The 13,092-nt window shown below is 43.6% G+C and overlaps 1 protein-coding gene across 2 annotated transcripts in view; it reads right to left on the bottom strand.

Moving 5' to 3' along the window:
* The window catches only part of SCRN1 (secernin 1), a 60,446-nt gene extending 47,673 nt beyond the window's left edge, over positions 1 to 12,773 (bottom strand). For both annotated transcript variants that reach the window (XM_045792950.2, XM_045792949.2), the window contains exon 1: positions 12,579 to 12,773. The gene's annotated coding sequence lies outside the window, so the exon portion shown is untranslated. The remainder of the gene's footprint in view (positions 1 to 12,578) is intronic.
* Positions 12,774 to 13,092: the final 319 nt, after the last annotated feature.

Below are 13,092 nucleotides of genomic sequence, written 5' to 3'. Positions count from 1 at the left end.
AGTGGGCAATTAATAAATGTTTACTTTCCTCCATCTTACTGGTGATGATTTGCCACCATTACACCAATCCCTACTATGGCTCCTTCACCCTTTCTCATCAACGGTTTACACCTCGCACATCAGACACACGGTCCAAAGTGTAACCAAAATGTGCATACAGAATCAAACTGGAGTGATGGAGCCCCCAGATATAAACCATCGATTTGCAGAGAATGCAGATGACACCAGAGGGAGGCAATCAGGAAGGTCTAGACTCGGAGAAACTATGGGACAAATCTGATTTCTTCAATGACAACAACAAAAACTGCAAGGAAAGAAAGTTTAAGAGACAAAGTTACTTAGGAGATGTACCAGCCAACTGCGCAGAATGGAATTTATTTGGGTCCTGATTTAAATAAACAATACAAAAACTTTATAAGACAATTGGGGAAATGTGAACACTGATCGAATATTTGATGATATTAAGGAATTCTTGTTTTAGATATTCTGACATTGTCGTTATGTCTGAAAAAAGAGCCCGTATCTTTCAGAGGTACACACCGGAGTATTTCCATGTGAAATGATGTAATGAAAGTAATCAAGGGTGAGACAAAACAGTGAAAGTTCAGATGAGACAAGTTTGGCTATGCAATAAATATGGCTAGAGTTGGGTAATGGGTACACAGTGGTTTAATATACTGCCCTATACTGTATACGCTTGTAATTTCTATAATAAATAACTTTTTAAAGCAAAGCACACGAGGGGTTCCTGGGTGGCTCAGTTGGTTAAGCATCTGACTCTTGATTTCAGCTCAGGTCATGACCTCAGGGTCCTGAGATTGAGCCTCGCATTGGGCTCTGAAGTCAGTGGAGAGTCTGCTGGAGATTCTCTGCCCCTCCCCCTGATCACACACACCCTCGCTAGCTCTTTCTTCCTCTAAAATTAAAAAATAAATCTTTAAAAAAATAAACAAAGCACAGCACATGATGAGATGTTCAAATTTCTTTTAAGGTTAGAAACAGCACTGGACTGATCTAATACAGGGAATGTTTTCTCGGAGTTATTACTCAACTTTTGGGGGCTTAGACACCTCTTTGAGGAAGGATTACTGGGGTAGGGCGATGGATAGGAATCTTAGTTTGGCTTGGTATGTCAGCGCAATGGGGAAAATGCTGAGCCCCTGGTTCCCACTACCCTGCCATCTCTCTTTCCTTCAAGTTTCAAGATGTTTATCCCTGCTCATCAGACTGTAAGTCCCACGAAGGCAAGAACTCTTACATAAGCCCTTATTTCCTGGCACCTAGTACATAGACCGGCACGCATTAAGACCTCAATAAATGTTTGTTGAATAAATGAAGGGAAAGAGACATATCTATATTTTACCTTCAATGAGAGAAAAAGAGCAGGAAAAGCTCATTTTGCCAAGGTGCTCCCATGCTGTGGTTCGGTCCATGGTCCCACCACGCATCAAAATCATCTGGGGAGTATGTTAGAATGCAGATTCCCAGACACACCCTCCTTGCAGATTCTGTTCAGTAGATCTAGGCTGAGATTACAGGCAGCATATTCTAACAAATGCCAGTTCAGACTGGTGTGCGATGCCCGTTGGTGCAGGTTATTTAACCTCTTTGCTTCTCACAGCATTATTCATTTTTTCTGCTGGCTCTTTGTGGAAATTTGCAGCACACACATAACAGTATAATAAACCCCCTTAAGGCATCCACCAGCCTCAGAGGCCATCAACTTTCTGCCTTGTTCTTTCTCAACTTTATTTTTAAGGAAACCATCTAATTTTAATTGAATGTTGCTGAATTCAGCAACAGTATCGGCAGCAATACTCTGCCTTGAGCATAAAGGTGGGTGAAACCCATCTCTGGTTAACTTGAGAAAGCAGGGTTTTCTTTTCCCTAATATGACAAATGGAGGGGTAGGAAGCTACGCTTTCTTGGTCTCCAGCTTGAACACAGGGAAATCAGAGTACAGGATAATCGGGAAGATTTGGATTGTTAATTGTCATTTCAATGTTTTGCATTTTGTGCTACTTTAAAGAAGTAAAGTTTCATCCAACTCCCTAAAAATGCCATTTTTTAAGAAAGTGTTCTTCATTGACAGAAGCAAGACTGGCAACTACCATGACTCCTCTGCCTTGGCTAGAAAGTGAGAATTTGAGCCAGAAAAAGAGAAGAGTTAAATATCATTTCAAGTAGCTGAGTATTTCTAAATCAGTAAGATGCCTAAGAAATGTCCTCTGCATACATTTTTCTTAATGACTGAAATGATCACAAACAGTTGTTATTCATTCCAAAAGTACTGCAATAAAGGTTATTAGCTAGAAGAAATGAAAAGAGTGTCTGTTTAAAAATTGCAAAACCCAGGGCGTCCGGGTGGCTCAGTCAGTTAAGGGTTCGACTCTGGGTTGAGGTTCAGATCACGATCTCAGGGTCATCAGATGGAGCCCGCTGTTGGGCTCCACGCTGGGCATGGCATCTGCTTGAGATTCTTTCTCTCAGGGCGCCTGGGTGATGCAGTCAGTTGGGCATCAGACTCTTGGTTTCAGCTGGGGTCATGATCTCGGGGTTGTGGGATCCGGCCCCACGTCAGGCTCTGCACTGGGCATAGAGACTCTTTCTCCTTCTCCCTCTACCTCTCCTCCCACCCCCACATCCCCCGTTCTCGAGCTCTTTCTCTCTCTCACTCTCTCTCAAATAATAAATAAATCTTTAAAAAAAAAAAAAGAAGATTCTCTCCCACTGCCCGCCCCCCCCCATGATTTTAAATAAACAAATAAAAATTGTAAAACCAAAATTCCAGGCCATTAATGACCATTCAACTTCATCATAACCCCTGATAATTTAATGGGCCACTGCTGCTTCATTCGCCTCCCCCAAAATATAGCCATTTAGATGATCATAAGAATCAAAAAACAAAACAAAACAAACATATGATATGTAATTGCCTATCTATACATATCATGGAAAGCTGGAAAATATATAAATACACAGAATCAACCTGGTGAAATGAAAAGAGGTCACACAAATTAAATATGGTATCATTCAAAGTATGTATATTATCTAAATAGATGATACAAAAGGATAAGCAAATGCAACAAAATGTTTAAGAGCAGTAGTGTCTCTGGGTTGCAGAATCACAATTTCTTAACCTCCACATATTTAGGTATTTTCAAATTTCCCACAGGAAAGTACAGTATTTGTAATGAAAATATTTTAAAAAGAAAAAAGAAAAGGAAGAGTCGTAATCAAAATAATCTATTATCCTGTCTCGCCACAGGTAGTAACTATGGTCTTGCAACAGGGCAGAAACCCAGGAATTGGAGAGAACCGTATAACTCGGTCCTGGCAAACGCACTCATTTTACCTTTGGGCCAAATCTGATTCTGCTTCATTTGCACTATATGGTCACAACGAGAAATATGAATAAAGCAAAATGTCTAACTTAATGATTCATGGGACAAACTAGTAACTACGGAAATGCAGAGTTTTCTATATATAGTCAAATGGAATGCTGTATCTGCATTTATTCATAGAATAAGTTAAGTGGTAAATGGTCACTTTACAAAAGAATTCTTCAAATCACTCCAGAATTTCTCTATAATACAAAATATTCTAATATGACATTTTCCAACTTATAAATGTCAAGAAATTTTCATGGAAACCCCCACGTAACAGTCATTATAGTTGGCTTTGGTAACACTTCCAATGGATTTGGATGTACTAAATGGCAAGAGAACCCTATACTATTTGAAAAACAGTAGTGCAGATATATATGGCTCATTATTTCGTTTGTGTACATTCAAGGTTGGGACACATGTGAATTCAAGGACCATCTGCAAAAACTCCACCACACCCAGTGGTCTGTCCATCACTCTGGGGTATTTAAAATATAGTATCACTCACAAGAAAACTCAGGCTGCAAGACTGGCGACTATCATGACTCCTCTGCCTTGGACAGAAAGTGAGAATTGAGCCAGAAAAAACAAGAGCCCTTTTAGGGATTTTAGAGTGAAGGAAAGAGGAGAGATTAGTTGAATGGCATCCATTTCTCATGGATGTAACAATTTTTTAATTGCAGGAAAGAGTAGATAAATAGTACAAGCAAGATTAATTCTCCACTCAAGCTTGCCAAATTAGAAAAATATAGTCTGATCAAGTTCATTGTAAGGAAGATGTCTTCCAATACGTGGCAGGTTGGAAGACATTTTGCATCTTTCATAGTAACACAAAGAAAGAAAATGACTTGCATCACATTAATGACATAGGTTAGACTGTGCAGTTAAATTAATCTCTCTAGAAGGTTACATTATAGCTTTTTAAGAAAGGATCAGACAGGTCCCAATTCCATGTACAGCTCCTCCATTTACTAAGTTCTTCGTCTATAAAGTGTAGCCATGATGTCCACCATGAACTATTATGGGGATTAAATGAGATAATATATATAGCATATACAGAATAGAGAAACACCCAACGCTTGCTTCTTTGACTTGTTCTAAAAAAACAAAGTTCTTGAAACATAATGATAATGGAGATAAAGGAAGAATGTGTTTGAGGTAGGCAGGTATGTGGTTAGCTGCCAAAAGCATTCTCTGTGGGAAAGATCTGGAAGCTACTAAGCAAGCCACATCTAGGGTCCTTTCATTTCCTTCTGTTCTCTTTTCTGACATTGCTGCCATTGTGTCCACTAATTTGGCAAGGTTGCTTTGAATTATGACCTTCCTATTCCCACCATCTGTTTTCTTCTCCCATCTAAATAATGCATTGTCTACTCTGATCTTTTCCCATTAACGTGACTTGATATGTACCTGTTAACTCTGCAAACTGGGATTTCAGAAACACTTCTCAACATTCTCTGTCCCTGTAAAAAGTTGGTTAACTATTCATTTCCTACAGAAGAAATTAACTAATAAGACTAAATCTTGCTGGTAACCAGAGGACACCTTTACTACGTCTAGCAAAATGTGACTTAAAAACAACTTTGTAAATACCCTTTAATGTTAGAGCCATTTGCTGTGTTTTACCGTTAGAAAATGCAGCCCATTTTATTATCAAAAGAAACCTGTATTTGTATATATGAATATATGCATGTATATACGTATACATATATGTATGTGCACAAACATTCATGTAAATATAAATATATACAAAAGGGGGGAGAGAGAGAGAGAAAAGAACCTTGAGGATTAATGGATTAGTATCTAACTGAGAATTGGCAGTGAAAGTAAGGATGGGATACACAGATAGAAGCTTTAAATTTTACTTTATCTAGTTATGTCATTTTAAATTTATAGCAAGCTCATATTACTTTGTTGGGGTTTTAATTATTAAAAAAATCTGATTCCTTTGGTGCTTAAGAAAGACATTTTAAGACATTTCATTTAATTCTTTTAGGTCACTAGGGCACTTCTAAGTGCAAGTTTAAAAATACACTAAGGTTTTACTTTGAGAGGAGAAGAAGATATTCAGAGGAGCCTCCGATCGCTACATTATTTTAGTTAGAATTTTTAAGAAGTCAGATGAACTACCAATATGTATTTTGAGCCCCTAACCACCTCCAAAGCACCTTGAGGAAAAAAAAGCACCCAAGAGAAAATGGAACTACAACAATGTTTTCAAGGTCTTTATCACTAGAAGAGGTGCTCATGAGCACAAACGAGAGAGAACAGCACCCCAACTGAAAATAAGATTGGAAATGCTTATAGGAGCTTGCAAGGATATGTAGCTCACTTTAGGGAGGTACACTAAGCACTGGGGAAGCTAGGCTAAATATATATAACTATTAAGAACAGAAGAAGGGAACATTAACCTCTCTCTGCTTCAGGTGACGCTCAAGCTGGTTGGCCCTCAGCTTCCTCCCCTCCCAGTTACCCTGACTGAGTGACCTGACAGTCCATCCCCTTCAGCTCCCCACCACCCTGGACTGGGCTGCTGATGTGGGGAGCTTCTAGAGGAAGGTGTGATTAACGCCTCCACCACTCTTGCCTTCTTGGATGGCAGGTTGTTCCCCTGTCCCAATGGGAATGGGACATGTGATCTTAGCCATCCTTTCCATTACAAGAGCTTTGCAACTATCCTTAAGAGTTGCTGAGAAGACCATTCCATTTAAGGGCCAGACTGGGGGTAAGGATGACAGTGAGGGTCGAAGAGACCCACAGAATGATGGCAAAGAATGTGCCTATCCCTGGGTCAGGGCAGAAACAAAGTGCTAGAGGGGTGTGGTCGATCTACCTCAGAGACAAAGCAAGTACAGATCCTACCTCACGCTCAATAACTGTCTTGTACATTTCTTGGCTCTTCCATCCATTTGCTTCCCAAGTTCCATTAAACTTTTCAAAAATCTGGCAAAATGTTTCCAGAGCCTCTCTGGACCTATGATCCAAAAATGATACTAGCTTTACAGAGTCATTTGACAGGAGTAATTAAATAATTAAAATCACAAAATCTTACATTACTACATATAATAATGTAAAACACACAAAATCTTACAATCTTACATATTACTATTATTATTAAGAGTATGAAGCATTCACTATGTGCTTAGTAATATGCTAAGCAAGATACATATAAATATATATAATATAGAAATAATAAAATAACTTAATCCTCACAATAACCACATCACAAAGGTATTATTATACCCTCCTTTTTAAAAGATTTTGTTCATTTATTTGAGAGAGAGACAGAGCACGCACACGAGCAGGGAGAGGGGCAGAGAGAGAGGGAGCAGCAGACTCCCCGCTGAGCGTGGAGCCTGACACAGGACTGGATCCCACGACCCCGAGATCATGACCCGAGCCGGAAGTCAGACACTTAACCGACTGAGCCACCCAGGCGTCCCTTAGTATCCCCTTTTTTAAAGATGAGAAAATTGAGATCAAGAGTGGTTAAGTCTTGTCCAGAGTCATATAACAAGAAAGTAGCAGAGAGAGAACTCAGACTCCAGAATGCCCTAACCACCCGACTCTACCTGCCATCCAAAGGCAGGAAGCGTCTCTGCTGGTGTGAGCATCTACGCCCATCATTGGAGTTCTGTAGTTTTCTTTATAGGGCTTCTGCCCATTTTCGGATAAGTTTACTAGAGAGAGATGTACAAACCCTCAGTGAAGAAAACTGTAAGGCTTTATGGAGACATGGGAGAAGATCTGAAGGGAGAGATGCTTGTGCTTTGCTGGGAAGAGCCAATGTTATATGGAGCTGTCAGTCTTCCTACAGTAATCCACGGAGTCACTAGGCAGCAATCAATCTTGGTTACAATCTGACCAAAAATGATCCTGGAGCTCATTAGAAAGGATGTGGGACAAGACAAAAAGTTTCATAAATGAAAACTAATGAGGAAAAACTAGCCCTGCATGGTATTAAACCACGTTAGGAAGTTTCAATAATTACAACAGTTCAATACTGATGCAAGAATAGACAGATTAACAGAGCAGACACTACTGAAATATATCCATATAATGTCGGAAATTAGTGTAGGATGAAGGCTGAGTTTGAAAGCAAGGTGAAAGGATGTATTAAACAGTAAATGTTGTTGGGATAATTAACTATTTGGGATGGGGAAAGCAGGAGAGAAATCTGTGCAGACCCCCAACACTCCTAATCTCCCCCCAAATGTTAATACTCAAAATTTTTAATTTTTAGAACACATATGGGTAGAATCAGAGGAAGGCTGGTCTTTTTGTTGTTGTTGTCCTCATATGTACATGTGTAGAAGTAAAAGTTATCTCAGTGCGTAGTGTTGTATGTAATAAAGTAATGTAAATGCCAATAAACTCTTTTTTTTAGAATTATATAATTTGCTTTATTTTTTTGATAATAATTTTTTATTATGTTATGTTAGTCACCATACAGTACATCCTTAGTTTTTGATGTAGTGTTCCATGATTCATTGTTTGCGTATAACACCCAGTGCTCCATGCAATACGTGCCCTCCTTAATACCCATCACCAGGCTAGCCCATTCCCCCACCCCCCTCCCCTCTGAAGCCCTCAGTTTATTTCCCAGAGTCCATAGTCTCTCATAGCTCATTCCCTCTTCTGTTTAACCCCCCTTCATTATTCCCTTCCTTCTCCTACCGATCTTCCTGCTATTTCTTATGTTCCATAAATGAGTGAAACATATGATAATGCAAGTTGGTACAGCCACTTTGGAAAACAGTATGGAGGTCCCTTAAAAAGTTAAAAATAGAGCTACCCGATGGTCCAGCAATTACACTACTGGGTATTTACCCCAAAGATACAAACGTAGTGAAAAGAAGGGCCATATGCACCCCAATGTTCATAGCAGCACTGTCCACAATAGCTAAATTGTGGAAGAAGCCTAGATGCCCTTCAACAGATGACTGGATTAAGAAGACATGGTCCCTATATACAATGGAATATTACTCAGCCATCAGAAAGAACGATTACCCAACATTTGCAGCAACATGGACGGGACTGGAGGAGATTATGCTAAGTGAAATAAGTCAAGCAGAGAAAGACAATAAACTCTTGTGTTAAAATATGCCGTATCTCCTCCCACGGGAACCATCTCGCAAGTCGGTGGACGGCTCTTATTCATCCCATTTAAAAAAGGAGATTGCGAAGCATCTCAATGAGGGACCCGCTCAAGGCAACACACCTAATTAGAGGCAGAACCAGAGCTTGGACCCTGAATGAGATGTGTTCATCTCATTTCGATGTGTTAGGTATGTTTGTAAAACCAGACATCTCAGACTTGGAAGTTACTTTCCAATATGACGTGTGGTTGTGTCCATGCTGCTTTTTCATCACCCTGGTTCCTGTCCCACCACCACCACCACCCCTGCCAACCACAATTCCACTGACTCCAAACTCTGGATCACTGCATACTCTGCTTTTTCCACCTCAGAAGTCTCATAACTCAGCAGCCCCAGCACACTTCATACTCACGCTCTCCAACTACCCAGGGTCCCTGAGCACTCCCTCCTGCTAGTCCTTCTCCATCCACTCTATCTCCCCCCTGCTTCTATTAAAATGTCTCTCTCCTTACACACCCAGTTCTGTGCACAGTACCACACACCACAACCAACCTCCACTTTCCGTTAATGATCTAGACCAATACAGTGTAATGAAAGACAGATGTAAACCACATCATGTAATCTTATGTTTTCTAGGAGTCACATCTAAAAAAAGTAAAGAGAAGCTGGTGAAACTATTGTTAATAATATATTCTATTTAAACTGAATAGATCTAAAATATTACTTCTATATATAATCAATACACAAATTACTAATGAGGTATTTTAAATTCTTTTTTCATACAAATTTTGAAATCTGGGGTGTAATTTACACATCTCAGTTTTGACTAGCCACATTTCAAGTGCTCAAGAGCCACACGTGGGTAGTGGCTACTGGCTACTGAATTGGACAGCAAAGACCTAGGCTCTCATTCCAATGAAAATGCCCCCAAACTTTCCTAAGGACTGATTACTGCTGGATAAAGAGATCATGGGTGGCTTTTTAAAAATAACTGGATTACTGTTCTCCAACAAACACAAATTGCACACGGTTAAGTATTCCCAAACCTTGCGATTTTAAATATCTTTGGTATATCAGGGGAATTTAAGTGAATGAATCTTCATATTCATGCTCTAATGCAAGTTATTCTTTTTTAAACAGCATGGATGGCATCATCATCTGTCCTCCCTTGCACATAATCACCCATACCTAGCTCCCATCCGCTTCACCAATGCGAATTACTCTCCCTGTTCCCTGCAACCCACGCAGCTCCTCCTTCTACAGATCAATGGGCTGAAGAAATGGAATGCCCAGAAGAAATATTTTGTATCCTCACCACTTCTGCACAAATATTAACCCATGCACACTTTCCAGTTCGGCTTTAGTAGATCTGTGGTTACTGGTATATGACCAAGAGAATTCAAATTCAAATTCTAGAAAAAGCCTCTGTATCCAGTGCTGCTTAAAATTCGACACACTCAAAAGCTATTACATATCCCACTTTGGTTTCTTTGTAAAAGAAATTGACCCAATGATTCTCCCTAAACACAAGCCACCCATTTTTTAATCAAAGAATGCATTTCTCACCTTAAAGAATACGACTAAAGTTATGTTTTTGGTGCTTAAATACAGAAGCAGTCTAGTCACTGGAAAATGCGGACATGAGGTGCACACAGCTTAAGAAGTTAAATGGTTTTGGGGCGCCTGGGTGGCACAGCGGTTAAGCGTCTGCCTTCGGCTCAGGGCGTGATCCCGGCGTTATGGGATCGAGCCCCACATCAGGCTCTTCCGCTATGAGCCTGCTTCTTCCTCTCCCACTCCCCCTGCTTGTGCTCCCTCTCTCTCTGGCTGTCTCTGTCTCTGTCAAATAAATAAATAAAATCTTTAAAAAAAAAAAAAAAGAAGTTAAATGGTTTTGAATTTGGAAACTAAGATGTAGCCACTTACTTTAAATACCCATTGATTTTTAAATTCATGCTACAGTTTGCTTTTGAATTGCTCTGTTTGCCATCCTAATAATGACAGGTTTGTCCCTTTTGCCCAAGCTGTGCAAGGTGACATGTGGAACCCTAACCTGGGCAGCTCCGAGACCTGGATTTTGATCCTCACTGCCAGTTGCCAACCAGCTATATGACCTTGGGTGCAGCCCAATCACCCTGCTGGATTCAGCCTCCCTCCCGCGCTGTCAAAACGGGGTTGACAGCAGTGCTCTCTCAGGCTGCTTCCAGCTCGCCATTCCTGACCATAGCACTAATCTTCCTCTATTCCATTATCCCTGAAACACTTGCCTCCTCATGCGTCTCCTCCTTCCTAAATGAGAAGATGGCTGGCAGCACAGCAGTAAAACCGGAAAAAAAGGCTGATAAAAAAAAAAAAATCCTAAAATGAGTCACCTTTCAAGAATTTATCATTCTCTGATGCCTGGGTGCTTGATCATGGACCTATATATTCTTCCAATGAAACTTGTTCTAAGAACCTGGTATTTGTTATGTACTGTTCTTGGGTGATGTTTACACTAGACGTTCATTTCTTTTAAAAGCCACTCATAGGTATAAAATAAACGGAAGTTATGCATCAAACAGACATAAGCAGCCATATAAATCGTCCTTAGTGGAGCCTGGAGAAAATCAGATCAAAATCACAGAGAATTCTAATTAGGTCTTTGCACCAGCTTTTAGTAAGTTAGAGAAGATAATGACAGCTCCCCAAACTTCCCACTTCACTTCCCCCACGACCCTGCTGCCCCCTAAAAACCAGCCTGCTGCAAGAATCACTCCCTACCCCTTAGGACCAGCTGGAGAGCCTTCCCTGATGCCGAGGTCCTCACCAAGGCTTAAGTCAGGGGGCAGCTGATGTTAGCTGTGGTCTGTACGCTTCCGCCTGGCCTGATTTTTTTCACGCTGCCATTTTGAATTAACATAGGTTTCCTCTGCAACCCACGGCATCTTCTGGTCAGGCTTGGAACATAGTTGGCGCGCGCACACACACACACCCCACCGGGAGAGCTGGACACAAGTGTAATTCAAGACCATCACGTCAGAATTAAACAGCAAATCCAGAAAGCCCATACGTAAAACCCTACCAAGTCAGTTTTGAGTCACAGCGAATGACAGCTTCCTTAGATGCACTTGGGTTTCATGGACATTTTAAACCCCTAAATCCGAGTTCTTGTCAATTCTTTAAAAGTTCAAGCATCCCCCCTGTTTCGCAGACCACACTAGTCTCAAACCTCAGCAGTGATGTCGCCAAATAATCAGCGCCCTGACAGACAAGCGAACGGAGGACTGAAGTGCATAATCATAGCAGAAACGCGTGAGCGCCTTCTACCAGTAAGTGTCCTGGCGCCATGGCGTACCTGTCCTGACACCCCTCCACTCCCAAGGACCTCCCGGAAAGTGGCTGGGGGTTGGGAGGGGGGGGTGTTGTGTCAAGTCCTGCAGCCCGCATAGACGACAGCAACAGCCCTTAAGGGGAGGGCAGTCCCCTGGCCATGATTCGCCATCGCAAACCGGATGGACGTGGGCGCAGAGCCAGGTCAAGGACAGCGGGCCCCACCAGGCAGCCATGTTCGCGCTACCCTGGTGGCAGGTGAGCTACCTCCCGGGAAGGTGCCAGGCCCACTCCACCACCAGCGCTGCCACCACCGAGCGAGCTGCGAACCTCGGGAGCAGCCCGAGAGGTGGAGGGTGGGGGGTCACAGGCACACACCCCAGCGGGGCAGCAACTTAGCTACCAGGACATGGAAACACAGGAAAAGCACCCGGAGGTCAGGGCAAACGATGGGGTTGGGGTGTAGAGCGGGGAGACAGGCTCACACCAGGCGGCAGTGCCCGCGCCCCGGGGTGGGGCGTCCCTCTCCTGCGCCCCCTCAACCTACTAGCCCGAGTCATCCCCACCCGGGCGGAAGCCACCTCTCCCCCGAGCCCCCAGAGACCCCAGCCTGCCCTAGCCACCACCCGCCGGGTTTCGGCCCGGAGTAGCGCTACCCGCCAGTTCGGAGGGACAGGGGTCGGCCACGAAGCAGAGGGGACGGCGATGGCGGACGCGGCCGAAACACTCGGGGAGAAGCGGCTGCGGACGCCCTGCGCTCCCAGCCGTGCCCGCCGCGGCTCACCTGCGGGGCTGCGGGCTCCGGGCTCGGCTCTGCGGTGCTGATGCTGCGGCCGCCGAGGGTGCGGGTGCTGCCGCGGCGGCGATTACTGCGGCGACATCGGGGGCTGCAGCTGCAGTGGCGGAGGCAGCCGTCGGGCGCTTCCCCCTCCCCAGACTCCCGGCGCTCGGGCCCGCCGCCCCCTGCGAACAGCTGGCCCGGCTCACGTGACCGCTGGGCCCACCCCCGCCTCCCCCACCCGGGCCCCTGGGCCGCGCCGCACCCGCCGCGTCTGGGCGCAGGGGCTGCAGCGCCGCGCTCGGCCTGGTAGGGGAGGGCGCCTGGGAGCAGGGGAGCGGCCGAGAGGGCGGCTGTCGCCGCGGGAAGTGGCTCCCTCTTGGCTCGATTTTTAGTTCTTGGTCACGGCCGGGATTGCGGCTCTCTTGAGAGGGAGAACTCGGGCTTTACGGATTCAGGCCCCACTTCCTTCCCGCGCACTCCCGAACTCCGCAGTAGGGTTCCTACGAGCGGCCTCGGT

The sequence above is a fragment of the Ursus americanus genome, chromosome 3 (genome assembly GCF_024610735.1).
Source record: "Ursus americanus isolate L20-20 chromosome 3, mUrsAme1.1.p, whole genome shotgun sequence".
Taxonomy (NCBI): domain Eukaryota; kingdom Metazoa; phylum Chordata; class Mammalia; order Carnivora; family Ursidae; genus Ursus; species Ursus americanus.
Note: the sequence above shows the minus strand (reverse complement) of the source record. Positions and strands in the feature narration are given on the sequence as shown.